General features: G+C 38.6%; 1 long non-coding RNA gene across 1 annotated transcript; it reads right to left on the reverse strand.

The window, feature by feature from the left end:
• Positions 1–9,126: 9,126 nt before the first annotated feature.
• Positions 9,127–10,220, reverse strand: LOC139078890 (uncharacterized). The gene is made up of 2 exons (XR_011532068.1): positions 9,932–10,220; positions 9,127–9,244 (listed from the first exon to the last, which is right to left on the reverse strand). It is a non-coding gene; the product is annotated as an uncharacterized lncRNA (long non-coding RNA).
• Between the last annotated feature and the right edge of the window lie 5,728 nt (positions 10,221–15,948).

A 15,948-nucleotide genomic window follows, 5' to 3' on the forward strand; every position in this document is an offset into this window, starting at 1 on the left:
CAGCTTTAGTCTATCAGTGGCTGTGCTGTGGTGGAGGCTGACATACAAAAAGAGGAAGATTGGCAGTGGATGTTAGCTGAGGAGGAATCTTCCTCAGCAAAAAAAAAGTTTCTGTTTTAAATCTTTGCAGACCTAACACATTTTGGGAGGACACTCATTAGCTTTAAAGAACAGAAGAAAACCCTTGGCATTTTGTAACTTTTACATCTGCTCTTACCACAGAAACAACTTATGTTTAGGACTGGTATTGCATTTGAATTTTGTGTCTCTAAATATCAAATGAATGAGACTCAGAGTTTTATTAAGCAAGGCAATAAAAATCATTTTTTAAGCTATTCATTGTGGTTTAAGGATTTTGTGACACGTGTCAACATGTTTCCTCATTCAATGGCAGTTTGTGATATTTATGCTATTTTATGTAAATTATGTGGTTGCCACAAGATGCTGGAAATATTTGGTACTTCCTGATTGGTGGCCAGTGAGGTCAGCACTGTTCCGTTAATCCAAGTAAGCACATACATGTGAACTTTGCCTCGATTATTTATTTATTTTTTCAGTTTTACAACCACAAAATGTAGAATGGTGATTAGTTGTTCCAGGATGTGCATTTCAAGAATATTACTGCCTCGGGTGGTGGAAGTCCTATAATATTTGGCTGAGAGCCAGTTGTGTAATCTCTCTGCAATGTCCTGCTTGTTGCATCGGGACACTTTGAAAAGGAGGTGCTGCACTTTGAAATGTAAATTTTCTTGTGTGAATCATAAATTCAGTCTTGCCTCAAAACTCAATTCAGACAAACTGTGAAAAAAGAATTAGCAGTGGGCCAACCGTGTTTTGGTACCGTTCTGTATTTTCAAAAGGCTTGTGAATGAGCAGGGTTTTGGTGAGCAAGTTCCTCTGGTGTATAAGATGTTTGACAGAAATTTGAGTGTGAAATCATTGCTTATTCACCACTCCTCAAGTGGTTTCATGTGTTTTCGTATTTTAAAAGGGAAAATATGCTCAACAAAATGCACAGCTGAGACACTGTGTGCTCTGGAAATGGTGATTTTCTGCTGCTGTCGTGTGTCTATTTTTCATGGGTTGGTGTGTTCTTCAAATGTGACAGCACATCTCCAACAAGACCATAGTTGTTGTTTCACACCCTTAACATTGAATTCTGTTCCCCAAGATTCAATTATTCCTTTTTCTTCCACTTTCCCTCAACGCAAATAGTTCTTAATTGTTTTCTGTACACTTAGCCTTCCCTGACTTAGGAGGTTTGTTTTCTCATTCTCTTCCATGATAATAACATCTAGCCCAGCAAATGCATTCCGTTTTTAATTCCATGAGTTTCAGATGTGAATGTTTCTCTTTGACTCTTCATCTTGAAGCCTCTGTTATCTTTTGACAACATTTCCTTTCTAATTCATTCCTGTTTTCCCTCCTGGTCCTTCACAGCTTTATTTCCTACTAAAGGTACTTTTTCTGAGATTTACCTATAGTAGATGTATAATAAACACCGACTGACTGGGATGCCTACTTTCCATTTACTCTTTCTTGTGTCTTTGTTTCAGTAAGTCTGTACTGAACAGATCAGGAAATGAAAATATTCATTATAGTTAGCAAAAAGTTTCTTGAAGAAAAATCATTTTGATAATGTGTACACCGGGTACAGAAGTGGACAATCATCCCATCTAATTCATTCCAGTAACTAACACAGAGCCTAACACGTTGTAGACACCTTGGAAACTGGATAAGTGTGTAAGTAGGTTAATTTGTCCTGGTCTGGCGCCTTAGGATGGGTTGCTGAACTCTTTCTGCTAAATAGATAATAAACTAGATTGACTCTGCTATATTTCTCCTGACCAGTGGAGGGTTGCATGTCCTCAGTACAGCATATATCCTTGTCATAGTTAAGTCAGTGAGAATTTCTGAAAGTTCAGTGTGGTTCACAGCACTGTGCAGTGAAGTAGAACTGTCGTTGACTGAGAGCTGATGCCCTGGATGCTAGACCAGGAAAATGAAGAAATATCTCTGTAAAACAGACCAGTTAGATCTGTCTTCGTCAATCTAAACATTAAAATTGGAAAATATTTGACCAACAGCTAAAGAATGGGAATTAGAGTGAACATCCTAGCACAGATTTGATTTCTATTGAAGTGGTTACTAATTTTAAACAATGAAGACCCTAGGACAGCTAGGAATAACTTTGAATTTAATTTAAAACCACCACATGACACACTGTTCTGCCAGCTATTGCAATGGAAATTTATTTAATTTTTTCCCCAGAAAACTTTTATTTATATAGGACATCTTCCAGTCGTGGAAGACTATTCGGATAGGTTTTGTAGGAATGTACATAGCTATTGTTCAATCAATGGAGTTCCTGGTTTTATTTTTCTTGTGAATTGTTGATGACAGCATCCAGAAATGTTAGTGTTAGGTTTCTCCAATTCTGAAATTGCCCAGAATACAAACTTCTCTAATTTAGTGAACTGAAGGAAGAAAATGCATGTTTTCATCCCCAGTGGACTTCAATGTGAATCCTAAACCGGATTCAGTTTGGAATTCTTAAATGCCATTTCGTAGACCACATTTTAGCTTTAAGTAAAATGGTTGCATGTGACCCTACAAAGATTTCCTGCTAATTAAGTAGCACCTCTTGAGAAGAATAGAGTTATAATGCTATTTCTTTATTATTGATGATAGTGTGTTGATATCCATAATAATTGATCGGTTTGTAAACTCCTCTGTTTGACCCACACTGCCAAAGTCAGTGGGGGATGTTGACTTATCTTTCTAATAGTACTGGAGTCATACAATGACTTAATTATAGTATCTCATCAGATCTCACTTGCAGCCAGTATCCTGGATTTAGGTGGGTGCAATACCAATGGTAGTCTGTTTGAATGTGTCCTCTCTCCTTCTTATCACAGTGTAGAACACAACGGGAAAGATAACCTGGGGCTGTGCAAAGTGCACATATTTTAAAATATTTTATAATGAATTTTAATCATTTATTAATTAATTAAATTAATTATTATTTTGAGACAGTTATCAAGTGAGCTTAAGCTGTAGTATTTTCATTAAACATAATATTTATTACAAAAATAGGTATCTTTTGAGGAAACAACAAGCTTTCAGCTCTTCAAAGCCTGCTGTTAAGCCAGCTTAATGAAAGTGGGCACTGTCAGCATCCACAAGTCTTCTCGTTCTTGTTTCTGATTAAACCAAAGCAAAGAAGTTCTCTCTCCATACCTGACGTCACTGAATGAGAAAATGTCATTATTAATGCTCATGTGAAGCTGTGTGAGAGAGTGAGGGAAATGAGAGAAAAAGCATAGAAGGGAACCGTGGTTCTCCAACCAAAGTTCTCCTGAGCTTGAGGCAAGAGCAAAGGAGAAGAAGTCACATTGGAGCAGCTGATTACAAGGTCTAGGGTAGGCTGCTGTACAGACAGGAAGTGACGAAGCCTGGCTTGAGCCCCACAGGGAAACAGAACAAGAGAAAACCGATGCTGGTAGCAAAGCAGCTGGAAAGAGAGAAAGAGACAGAGCCCTCCTACCACCTCCATTTGGAAATTACAGGCGTACTTCAGTTTATCTCTAGTTCCTGAGACATTGGTTATAATTACCATCAGCTTATAATCAGCTCACAAGTCACCCATTCAGAAGAGAATCGTGGGAGTATTTGATTCTCAAAAAGAAGAATGAACCTATGAAGTGGAAACAAATAAAGATCAGCTGCTTGTGTCTTAGTGAGTGAAAAAAATCATACAAGATAGCTTTACAAATCAAACGTTTCGAAAGAATTTCAGGATTTCCTGGATAATTAGATACGTTGATTTACTTACTTCCTACTTGTGCCAAATATTAAAAGGAAATTGAGTTATAATACTATGTCGAATTTTGCTGCATTCAAACAAAACTGGATTCAGTTACAACATAGTAAATGATGATACTTTATTGTATTCACATATGAAAAACGTCTCTATGGTACAAAACTAGGCAGAACTAATCTCTGCCGTTAGACATCAGGATCTCAGGAGGAAGCAGGTGAGAGTGCTCTGTGCTGTTGAGAATGGTCTGCCTCTCAGTCTGGGGGCTCGGTTACGTGGGCAGGTTCCACTTGGGACAAGTCATCCACTAATACAAAATAATAAAAATGACGTGCCTTTTTCTGTATGTATTTTATATTTCAATAAAATATTTTGAAGTAGACCAACAACTCTACGAAATCAGTGACTTGGGAATCCACAACTTGGGGAAATGATTTCAAAATGTTTAATAAAATATATGTAATAAGATGCACTAATAACATGGGACCCAGAAGTTATTCAAATCGAAAGCTCTGGAAGAAGATGATGTTGTTTATTCCTATAGCTCACCTGCTCTAGGAAACCACCTCATGCAAACACTTTTTTTCTTTCGTTTTTAGAAATGAGTTACACTTCTCAAGTCAACTCCAAATTGACTTAAAACATCCTGTATTGTTTTAATAAAGGTGCTTTTGGACAGGCCTTTGAAAATCATCTTGGTTATATAAACAGCTCAACCAAACTGTTGAGCTGGTTTATCACTTTGATAAGATAGTTGTCCTTCTTTGGTTTTGAAGCTTCAAAATGCTGCCCCTTCAGGGAATTTAAACTAATTGCTGATCACTATGCAGTGACATGCAAAACTTTTTATTTAGCCAATTGTTACCCATCCTTCTTAGTAATACAGAGTATTGAGGATTTGTTTCTCCTTTCTAAATAAATTGATGTAAGGAAGCAATGTAAAGGGGACCTCAGTGTCACACCAGATGATGCATAATTATGTGTGTCTTAGGGGACAGGGTGGAAATTTGGGGTGGGGAAGCAGGCTGTCATTCGGTTTCTTCCCCATGCAGTGGTTACTCCATGCTCTTCCCATGTACATGAAGACTGCACACCTGTGGGGATCTGCAGCTGAGTAAGACTGATGGGAGAAGAGCAATGACAATTCTCCCTTTTACCAGCAAGTTTCATGTGGATGGGGAACTATGCATCCGGTGGAGTCCTGGCCCCCTTTCTCTTAGCTGAAACATATTGGTGTGGCTTCTCCCCTTTCTTAAAATAATATTGGGTGGAGGGAAGATGACAGAGGTCTGGGTAGATGACTCTTCTCTCTTATTATTCCTAGAAGGAACAAAACCTAATGCTATGATATGAGAAAAAAAGAGTCGGTAACCCAATATATTAAATTACCTTGCAATGAAGACCTGAAAGCAAGGAGAGCAAGAGACTTTTTTAGGACAGAGATTTCTAAATGTCATTTTGACCATGAAAAAGTACTGTTATAAGTCTAAAACTTTTCGTATTTTACCAATCCTCAATGCTCATTTAAATTCTCACCATTTCTCAAATAATAGACAGTTCCAAAGTTTTCGCTCGAATTTTCCCTGGGCTTAGGGAATAAATTGGAGCCAAAATGTAGCCAATATTTTAAATTACGTAAACAATATTGGAGATGGTTCCATTAATTTCTTAAACCCATGTCAGGTAATGGAAAACAAACTTGCATCTCAGATCGGCTTCCAAAAATGAGATACAGAGTTAGTGATTCCAGTAATTTAGAACACGGTGGTGTAAGATTTTCCTTCTTGGTTATTACAGATCACTGTTGTGGTGGAGTCATGTCTGTTTTAAATAATGCTGTTGATAGCAAAAAGTAAATTGCCTGTTTTTAGGGGAGAGGAAATACCATATGCCAGTTTTATTTCAGATTTGACAATTATCTTACACATATTAATGGCTACCAGTGAGTAACAAGTCAGTGTCGGAAAGGATCGTGAATCTAATTAAAATGAACAGGCTGATCCATAAGTCCAAATCCCAGGAGACAACAAACAGCATGGGGCAGCCAACGCCCAGACGTGTCCATTTTCAGCTAGCCCTAAGAAATATGTGCTCTCCCGTAATTTCCATTGTCCAATTAAATGGTGCGTTTAGAAATGCACAGCAACCTAAGGTAGAGAAAACTCAAAATACAGTGCTTTTTAAATTTAGATTTCAGGCCGCAAACCCACATTTCTGAAAGTCATAATTCCTTGAGGTATACAATTACAAAACTTATTGTTTTGTGGTTAGGTTATCTAGCAAAAAAAGAAAGAATGATGGGAACACCTGATTTTTACTGTTATATCTTGGCCATAGGGGGTAAAATGAAACTGACTATGAGCAAATGTCAATTCTAAAGTTGATGCATCACCAGAGTAGGATAGTGCTTCGTTCAAGACTTGGTTTCTATGAAGGCTAGTAGAGTATAAGCTCCTTAAAAGCAGGGTCGCTGATGCATGGCTGTACTGCATCACATAGGACAGTGCCTGCCCCATGGTAGGTATTGGATATGTATTTGGAATCAGCAAACGACTGAGTTCAACATCACAGGTACTTTTGTAGGCACAGCCTGGTGGAGAGTCATATGCTATATCAAGATTTTCTTTTTTTTCTAAGCAACAAGGCTGCTGGATGAGTCTAGGAAATGTAAGCTAAGACTTATACTGAAACATAAGTGCACATTTGCTAGCTGACAGATTGGGGAGGGCAATATAAGTAGAAAAACGGAAGGCATAGAAGCATGAAAAATATACTGTGCGGGCAGTTTATATTCTGAAACATAAAGACCTTGTTGAGAACGAAGACAGAGTGGAGGTAGAAGAGGCTGGATAGTTGGATGGAGGCCAACTGGTGAAGAAAATAGAAAAAAAGACATTCCACATTCTTCCATCACCTTCTCTACCCGACTCCCTTATGGCCCCCCTTACGTCAGTGCCCATAAATTTTTTGTTCCATCCTGTTACTATGGATAGATTGTCCATCTTCATGTCATGAGCATCCTTTTCACTTGTATTCTAAATCTCATCCCCTCTCACCTACTTAAGGATAATAGTTCAGGAATTCTCTCTTTCCTGCATCATAATTTTTAATCTTCCACTGGTTTGACTTGACATTCACTGCAGCCTAAAAGCATGCTGTAATATCTTCCATCTTATTAAAATTCTCTGTCTACCACTTATCCTCCTTCAGCCATGGCCCCATTTCTCTTCTCCACTTTATAGCAGATATCCTCAAAATGGGGTCAAAAAGAAGGCCGTCACCATGTCCTCTTCTTTATTTTCTCATTATCCTACTCTACTCTTTGAGTACAGCTATATCCAAAGAGATATTTTCAACATCACCAATGACCTCCACATTTTTAAATTCAAAATTAATCTCAGTCCTTATCTCATTTGACCAATCAGCCTCATGTCACGGTTGCCATTTTTGGGGTTTTTTTGAAATACTGGTTTTTGAGACACCACTTCTTATTGATTCTCCTCCTTTCTTACCTGCAGTTCACTTTTGGTTTCCTTTGTTGGCTTCTTCTAATATTTTTAATCTTGAAATGTTAAAGTCCTCAGAGCTGCACCCCCAGACCATGTCTTCATCTAATGCGCTTTCTAGGGGACTTCATACAGTTTCATGGCTGGATCTCAAATTTATGTTTTTAGTCCAGACTTGCAGTAGTATGAATGCTAGGCTTTGTATATACTTGTTGTATATGCTATTTCAGCTCCTCACCTCCAGCTGCGTGTCCTATGATATCTTTGTTTACTGTCTGTCTTATCTTTAAGAACATATGCTTCTTGAGGACAGAGACTTTGTTCTGTTCATTGCTGTTCCCAGGATCTGGAACGATCTAGCACAGAGTAAGCTCTCAATTTTGTCATGTTGCTGCTTTGTTAAATAAAATATACGCACACCCTATGGCCCAGTATGTATTCTAAAGAATCTAGGTATGTAAGAATATTAATTTCAATATTATTAAGGAAGCAGGAGGGTGAAGGCACCTTGGGTGTTTCTCTCTAAGAAAGCGAATGGATAAAGTGTGGTAGATGCTCATTATGGGTAAGAGAGGCACCATCTGAAATGTTCACATAGCTACTTGGGTAGATAAAAATAGTTCTGAGTAAAAACAATGTACAATTCATAAATCTACACTTTTGTATATGTGTATAATGGTTCCATTTATGTAAATTAAAAACACATGCCCACAAACCAACAATACGTTTTAAAGGTATTCATCTAATCATAAAGGTATATTTTATGTATCTATTTTATACATATTAGAATCTTTGCTAATGGGATGAAGGGGAAAGGAGAAAGTTATGTGGTAAAAATGAAGAGATAAAGAAATGAATGAAGAAATGGACAAGAGAGAAATTGTGCCTGAGCCAACGGTGATAATGTGCTTTGAGCTGACAGGTCTGACTGTCTCACCTGTCTGTAGCTGAAGCACAGCAGAAAGAAAGAATGTGGAATAAACAAAAGAGGTGACTTTGAGTCTACAAGAGATGGGTAGAGGAGTGACCTCATAAAAAATGTCCCACCCCAAAAGAGAAAGAACACCATTTATTCTGCCCTTAAGTCCCTCTACTCAAAATGCAACATGTTGAGAGAGGGAATTGCATGAAGCAAGTTTTAGTTATCTGCATTCTTCTTGATTGTACCAGGTTTTAAGAGGAAAAGATTGGAAAAGCAAGTATGGAGGAAAAGTGGGGCAGGATCAAGATTTATCCTCTTTCCCTGATGGCTCACAGAGTGGGAAAGATAGCTTCCCAAAGTAAGGCCAGATGCTATGAGGAAGGGGAGAAAAGTTGGAAATAGTTGGAAAGTAAAACCACTAGACACCACACGATATCAAAAGTGCCGTATAGGTAACGGTTAACAATGACCTGAAGTGGTTGCTGAACGCAATCCTTCTCGGAAAATTCAATATTATTTGCTCTTGGGAAAAAAAAGCAAACTGAAAAAAGGCTCCAGTTTCCAACTATAAACTGCATTGAGAGCTGCCCCAAATAATCTAAATTTATGCAAATGACAGTTTATATTCAGACAGTAGATACCAGGGGTGAAGAAACCAGTACAGATTTGAAACAGCTGCCAGCAAAGCACCAAGAAAACACACACACTATTCCACTAGATTAATAGAATAACCAAATTTGTAATCATGTGAGATCTTAAGTTATTTTATTCTATGCATATATTTTATTTGTAGGGGAGACACACATCTTTTAGAACACAATTTTTTTTCCTCTGCAGTAGACCCCATTTCCCCCATTTTAATGGAATGGTGACACCACTGAAGTTTAAAAATCAAATTATTTATTGTGGAATTATATTTTTACTTTGCTTCTCTTGTTTTTCCATCTTGAAACTTTTAATCTTCATTATGTATGTATTTTTTTATTGGCACCTTTCCTAGGGGATTTGGGAAGAAGAAAGAAAAGAAGGGAGATGAAAATAAGACCTTTAAACTCTTACAAAGATTGTTTTAGAGGAGATAGAACCTAAGAACTCGTTCTTTCACTTACTTATCAAATACTAAGTGTCCACTCTGTGCCAAGCATTGAGTTAAACATACCAGACAATGGAAGAAGAAAAGACTTTAAAAAGTCTTTTCTAAATAGATATAGATACCGATATAGTTCCACTAACGTAGATTATCAACAACTCTGCGCATTCTAACTCAGTCCTTGTTAACTCACTTGGGAAAAACATCCCATGATATCCTTACAGTCTGGATGTAGAAGTCGCAACAGACTTTTCCCCTTCTGATTTCCGCTCTTCAATTTTTTAAAATTAGAATTTTTCCAAGCACTATTTCTAATCACAATGTGCTGCCATTCTCCGCAGTCGCTTTGGCAAAGCGAATCAAAGAAGTATCAACCATTCCAGCCTTTAGCCTGAACAGATTGTCTGCCTCTCCCAGCTGATTGTCAGAAAGGAATGCAGACCGCCTGCCCACTGAGCACCAGGATGCACTCAATGACAGAACATCACCCTCAGGTTTTGACTTCAGGGGACCTTGAACTCCATCAGAGAATCACTGAACAGACTGTCAGACAACAAATCCCCCCTGGTCCTCCACTCTCTCTGCTTACTTGCCTCTGAGATATTCCATAACTTTATGCGACTTCTGACACCGAGCATCCTTTCCTGTGATGCTGTGCTCTTGCCAAGTTAAGATAAATGTCTTCAGAGACAGTTGTTCTGCAGCTTTCCATTTTAGATAAAGCTGATGTGTGCTTTAGGACTTCTTTTGTGTTCAAGGTCAATGTCATTTAGCTTGCTGTACTCTTTTATTTATTGATGGTTTTGTTCTGAGCTCAGGGAAGGCACAATTCCATCTGGCTTTAGGTGCTGAATTCACCCTTTTATCCTTCCAACCTGGGAATCTGTGTGTCTCATGGAATACAGAGCTGAGCTGGATGTGTTCCTTTCTTTAAAAATAGCTGCATTCTGGGCGTAGATTACTATGGGAGCATTTTTGGACATTTCACATTCCTCTCCAGTGGGTACCATAAAGTCATGGCCATGAAGGCTTGCCAAGAACAGCTAACAAGTATTCACATTCCAGTCCAGAGGTACTGTTCCTAGCATTATTTGGCTTGATTTCCATGTTTCCCTTGCTGGACATCATAAAGTGTTCTGAAGCTATTCTAAGCATGCTCTATTTTCACAATGCCCTCCCCAGCCTTAGGTGACATGAAGCGTGTCACCATGAGGCAACGGTGAGAGGTGAAGCACAATTATTATTACTTGTTCCTTTATTCACTTTATAAGCCTATGGGTTTTCGGTTATGTTTAGGAGTTATTCATATAATGTTATTACTCAAAAATTTCCCCTTAATTGTTTAAAGAACCAGAGAGAGTGCTCAACTTTGGTCCAAAGACATTATGATAGTCAAAAAACAAGGCTTGAGGGACCGGCCCTGTGGCTGAGTGGTTAAGTTAGCGCGCTCCGCTGTGGCGGCCCAGGGTTCGGATCCTGGGCTCGGACATGGCACTGCTCATCAGGTCACATTGAGGCGGCGTCCCACATGCCACAACTAGAAGGACCCACAACTAAGATATACAACTATGTCCGGGGTAGGGGGTTGGGGAGATAAAGCAGGAAAAAAAAAAGATTGGCAACAGTTGTTAGCTCAGGTGCCAATCTTAAAAAAAAAAAAGGTAAGACCTCTTTTCAAAAACATAACCAAAATACAATTTAAACAAACAAACAAACAAACAAACAAAAAAAAACAAGGCTTGATTCAAAGTTTCAACTATGTAAGTCAAATGGAAGTTTCATTCATTTAGACCAGTGGAAGCTACCCAAGATTTATCCCCAAATTGCTTTTCTTTAAACCATGTATTTTTCAATTATCAAAGCTATGCTGCAGTATTAAAGGGAACTGTAGCTGTCTCACATCTCTATGTCTGTCTGTCTATCTATCTAGTTTCCTATTCCCTTGTGTTTTCCACCAACATATATTGTCATAGAGAATATAAAATTTTCATATTTTATATGAAATTTTATAACCAGCTTTAATAAATCACCTAGCAATTTCCTATCAGGATTATGGACAGAATAACTCCTCCACCCTCCACTTGTACATACTTTTACCTCCAACATCATGTACCTGAATATGTCAAAACAAATATTTAGGCGTTGCCTGCTTCATGTGAGGTACTTTTACACAGATCTAGGAAAATATTCTATTCCGGGTTTTTTGGTTGAGCATGGGCAGAGGATATTTACTGATGTGAAAATATCAGAATGCTAATTTTTATTGCTTTAACAAATAAAAGCTGTTGTCATTAGGGTCAGAGTGGGTCTCCCTTGGAGGCCATGTGCTTTCCTGATCAATTTTGCAACTGGAAGAAACTTCAAGACACATCGAGAGGAGGACACACACAAAGGCAGTGGCAGATTTCACAGCTCGACCCAGACTCCGGTCACAGGCACCAATGGTGGGCCAGCCGCGGTGGGGGCCTGCTTCTAATACAGACAAGCCGGTAGGTAACAGAGGTTTTTCTTACTGTCCACAAAGCTTTATCTCACTAAACAACTTTTGGACACTTTCTTACTTCTTGCTCTTCAAAAAATGAGTGTCCCTAATAGATTGAGTGATTGTAATCCACTTATTCTTTATGTCTTTGTACAACTTTCTGCACTTCTGTCCCTTGACATTTAGGAAACCATGGTAACAATGACTTCTTATTGTAGACCGCTCCTGTGGGCCCACTGGTGACTGCACTTGTTAGTGTTTTTTCTCTTTGTAATGAATGAGTGGCTGTGGTCTGCTCTTAGTTTCTCCCATTTGTTCTTTGCACTTGGCTGCTGAGCCTTGAAACAAGTGACAGGTGCAGGTTTTTATGGTTTCTACCACCCCCTAGAACCGTTGCAGCTCAGAGCTGTATGTATACTTCCGTTTATTATCAAGAGAACCATGACCCCAATGCCAGTCATATGGCAAATGTTCCAACAAAAGGAAGAAACTAGTGCTGGCTGGTAACCATCCTCTCTGAGTAAATGCACTCAGGTCTTCCGTAGGTAAAGGAAACTTTCCTTTGACCTTGCGTTCTGTTCTCTCTCATACCCTCCAGACTCCACATCCTGACTGCCCATTCATTTCTAATTCCTTAGCATATGGCTTTTACACTGTTCACAGCCGAGTTGTCGGTCATCTGTGTCAATTTCTCTAAGTTCGCGTCAGTCCCACGTCTTTAACTGTCTACTTCTTCATCTGATTATTTAGTGACAATTTCAAAAATAATTTTTCTAACCCCAGACTCATATTTTCTCCCAAATTGACTTGTTCTTAAGATTACCTTATTTCCTATTCCTCTGTTATGTTTTGTCCAGCTATTTCAGCATTGTTCTACCCCATCTTCTCATCTCTCGCAGCTTTTCTCTTACTACACACAAAAGACTATTTATTAACATAAAACACAACAAAAATGACAAGCAAAACAAAATAAGATAAAATAAAATACTCTGTATTTTTTAAATTAGTTCATTCTTCCCAGATAGACTATGAACTTCTTGAGGGCAAAGGCTTAGATCCATTTATTTCCTTAACATTCAGCACAAGAAATATTTGTTGGGGGTTAGTCACCTTCATATTTTTACTCTTGACATACAATGATTAATACATATTAAAGAAGTTCTATAGAATTCAGACTAACTTAATAGAGGTTCTTAACATTTTTAATATCATAGAATTTTTGAGAATCTGATGAAAACAATGTGCTCTCTTATTAGGAAAGCAAGTGCGCGCACACACACACACACACACATCTCTCTCTACCCCTTCGTGTCTCTCTCTTTATCTCTGTCTTCGTCCTCTTTCTCTCTGTCTCTTACTCTTTCTTTCTCTTTCCCTGTCTCTCACGCACACAGTTACAAATACTATTTTTGCATACACTTTTAAAGCATTTCTGGACCCTCTGGGGTCCATCTATCGGTGCCAAGTTAAAAGTTGCTGCCCACTAGTTTTTATAGATAATATTTTAGTACTATTTTTGTGGAATTGTTAAAGAATGATGAAAGGAAAGAAATAAGAACACTATCGAGAGGGAGAAAGGCAAAAAGGAATGACGGGGTGAAAACAAGAAGCAAGAGGGATAGGTGGTAAGAGAGGAAAGCAGTAGAGGCTGTCACAAAGTGGCGTGAAACATAGTTGATTCTCTAGGACCAAAAACGTTCAGGATTTAGGCTGAGGCTTGGAGAACTTTAGGCTGAGAAGAGGACCACAGCATAAAGCAAGGCAATGGCACCCTCCACCCTCTGGCCAATATGATCCCAGGGAGAACGATTCCTTACAGACGTTATGAGTGATCAGTTTTCATTCTGGGATCATCAGATCCTAAGTCTGACTATTACTGGAGAAGAACTAGGAAATATGGAGAAAATATCAAGTCTGGGAGGATGACTTAACCTTGACTGGTAATACGATGTGGGCATTGGGAGACAAAACAGAGACGTCTATTGCCCAAGAAGTTTAAGGACTCCCTGCCTCCCGTCCTTCCAGGTCTAAGTGGAGTTAGAAGGAGTCTTCAGATGTAATAACCACGGACCCAGTTTTATATTTTTATAGTAATGCTAGCAATTGTTCATGCATATGGAGAGTTTGTAAGCCAGAAGCTAGGCTGAGTATCTCACATGGATTATTTCACTGAATCCTCACCAGAACTTCAGAAGGTAAAAATAATTCTTTTTCCCATTGTGTGAACGGAAAACTGGGGATGGAAGAGATGAACTAGCTTGCCCAGGGTCACAGAGCCAAGAAGTTGCCTGGCTGGGACCCTCATTGTTGGACATCAGGTTTAACTTTCTTAACCACAACTTTGAACTGAGGAGGAGACCTGAGATGGGGTCGCTGTAGCAGGGGCTGCTAGTGGTAGATGGAAAACAGATATACCTGGCCTTCGCTCCCCAGCCAAGGAGATGTTAGTGACATAGTTGATTTCTTCTTCTCAAATTTTGAACAGCTGTGAGGTGTTGAGACTCCTGAGCCCAGTATCAGTATCTATAAATAGCCCTAACTTGATCCCCTTTGATTTTATTTTTGGATGTCATAGCTTTGCCCTTTCTTTATTTTAGCTAAGCCTCTACTGCATGTTCCCTGAGCAGCACAGCGATCCGTTTCAGGAGCATATTTTATGTGAAGCTGATACCAGCCGCCCAGTGGAGACCTTCAGGCTCCTGCCAGAGAGTGATTGGCACCCAGGAGAGACAGGTTCCCCAGCACCCAAAAGCGAATGTGTTTCACAATAAGTCTTTATCTCAGCATGAATAAAAACAATACATTGTGAAGAGTCTGAGCAGCTATTCTCTTCACACACACACACGCACACAAATTTACTGTTAACACACAGCTTATTACCGGGAAGGAAGACAACAGGGCTGTCCTGGTAACAGCCTCCGTATGACTTGTTTTTTAATGCTTATTATTTAAAGCTCTTTAATATCCAGTGCTGGATGATTTAAGACAGTCAATTGATATTCATTCATTTACCAGACATTTCTGAGCACTTGCTATATATCAGACAATATTCCAGGAATACAGCAATAAACAAAGATAGACATAAATCCCCGCCTTTGTGGCGCTTACATGGTGGTATACACACACTTGAAAGAAGTGGAGAAGGTGGGAGAAACAGATCCACCATTTACCTCATTTAAGGTCCCAGACATTGCCCTGCATTAGGAAACTGCACTTTTGATGTCACTTGATTGAGAAAAAAACTTATGACAATAATTTCTATGGATTCAGAAATGCTTTATTTATATTTTGTCATCCACGATTCCATGTTTATGCATCAGAAGTAGTCAGACAAATATATGTGAGATATACTGATTTTGTCTAAAGAAATGCTTGGTGTATCTCTTGTGGTAATTTCACAGCTTTCCAGGGGTCCAAGAACCACAAGTTGGCATGACTAAAGTGGATGATCTCTTTCTAGCTCTGAGGGTGGAGCGTCGTCTTATGTGAACTGCTACATACTCCCTGTTGGAAGATGTTTCTGAAAAATGGACCATCTCTTATTTGACTCAACCTTTCTATGTCAGAATATTTTTAGGTAATTCGGCATATTTCCCTGAATCTTAAAATTATCAAGGTGTGGTATTCCTCCTGAAACTTATTTTGTCTTTGTTCTATATGAGATAATTCTTTCAAAGATGATCTTATAGAGAATTCCTTTAATTTTCTCTCTTTCTCATTAAACGCAATGGAAGACTTTTACCTTTGTAGCCAAGAAGAGTTAGACCTTACTATTTGTAATAAAAGTGTATTACTTATGTTCAGCATAATGCTGATTGAATTTGTTAAAAAATACTTTAAAATATGAAAAATATCTAAGCATATGTTATTTTTATTGTATTTATCAGATTCTTGAAGAAAATCATACCAATGTTCAGAAAATTACTTGAGAAGTCAAAAATAAAGTAACATAGAATGAATCATCTTGCTTTACACATAGTGTCTGAGAAATCATTAGGCCCTCCCTAAATTTGCCCAGATGGTTTATTCCACGGTGCTCAGGGTGGTGATGGATCTTCAAATTCCTGTCTCAGTAAGGTTGTAACTCTATAGCTCTCGCTAGGTTTTAATCTCATGCACCAGGGAAAC

The sequence above is a fragment of the Equus przewalskii genome, chromosome 2 (genome assembly GCF_037783145.1).
Source record: "Equus przewalskii isolate Varuska chromosome 2, EquPr2, whole genome shotgun sequence".
Classification (NCBI taxonomy): Eukaryota; Metazoa; Chordata; class Mammalia; order Perissodactyla; family Equidae; genus Equus; species Equus przewalskii.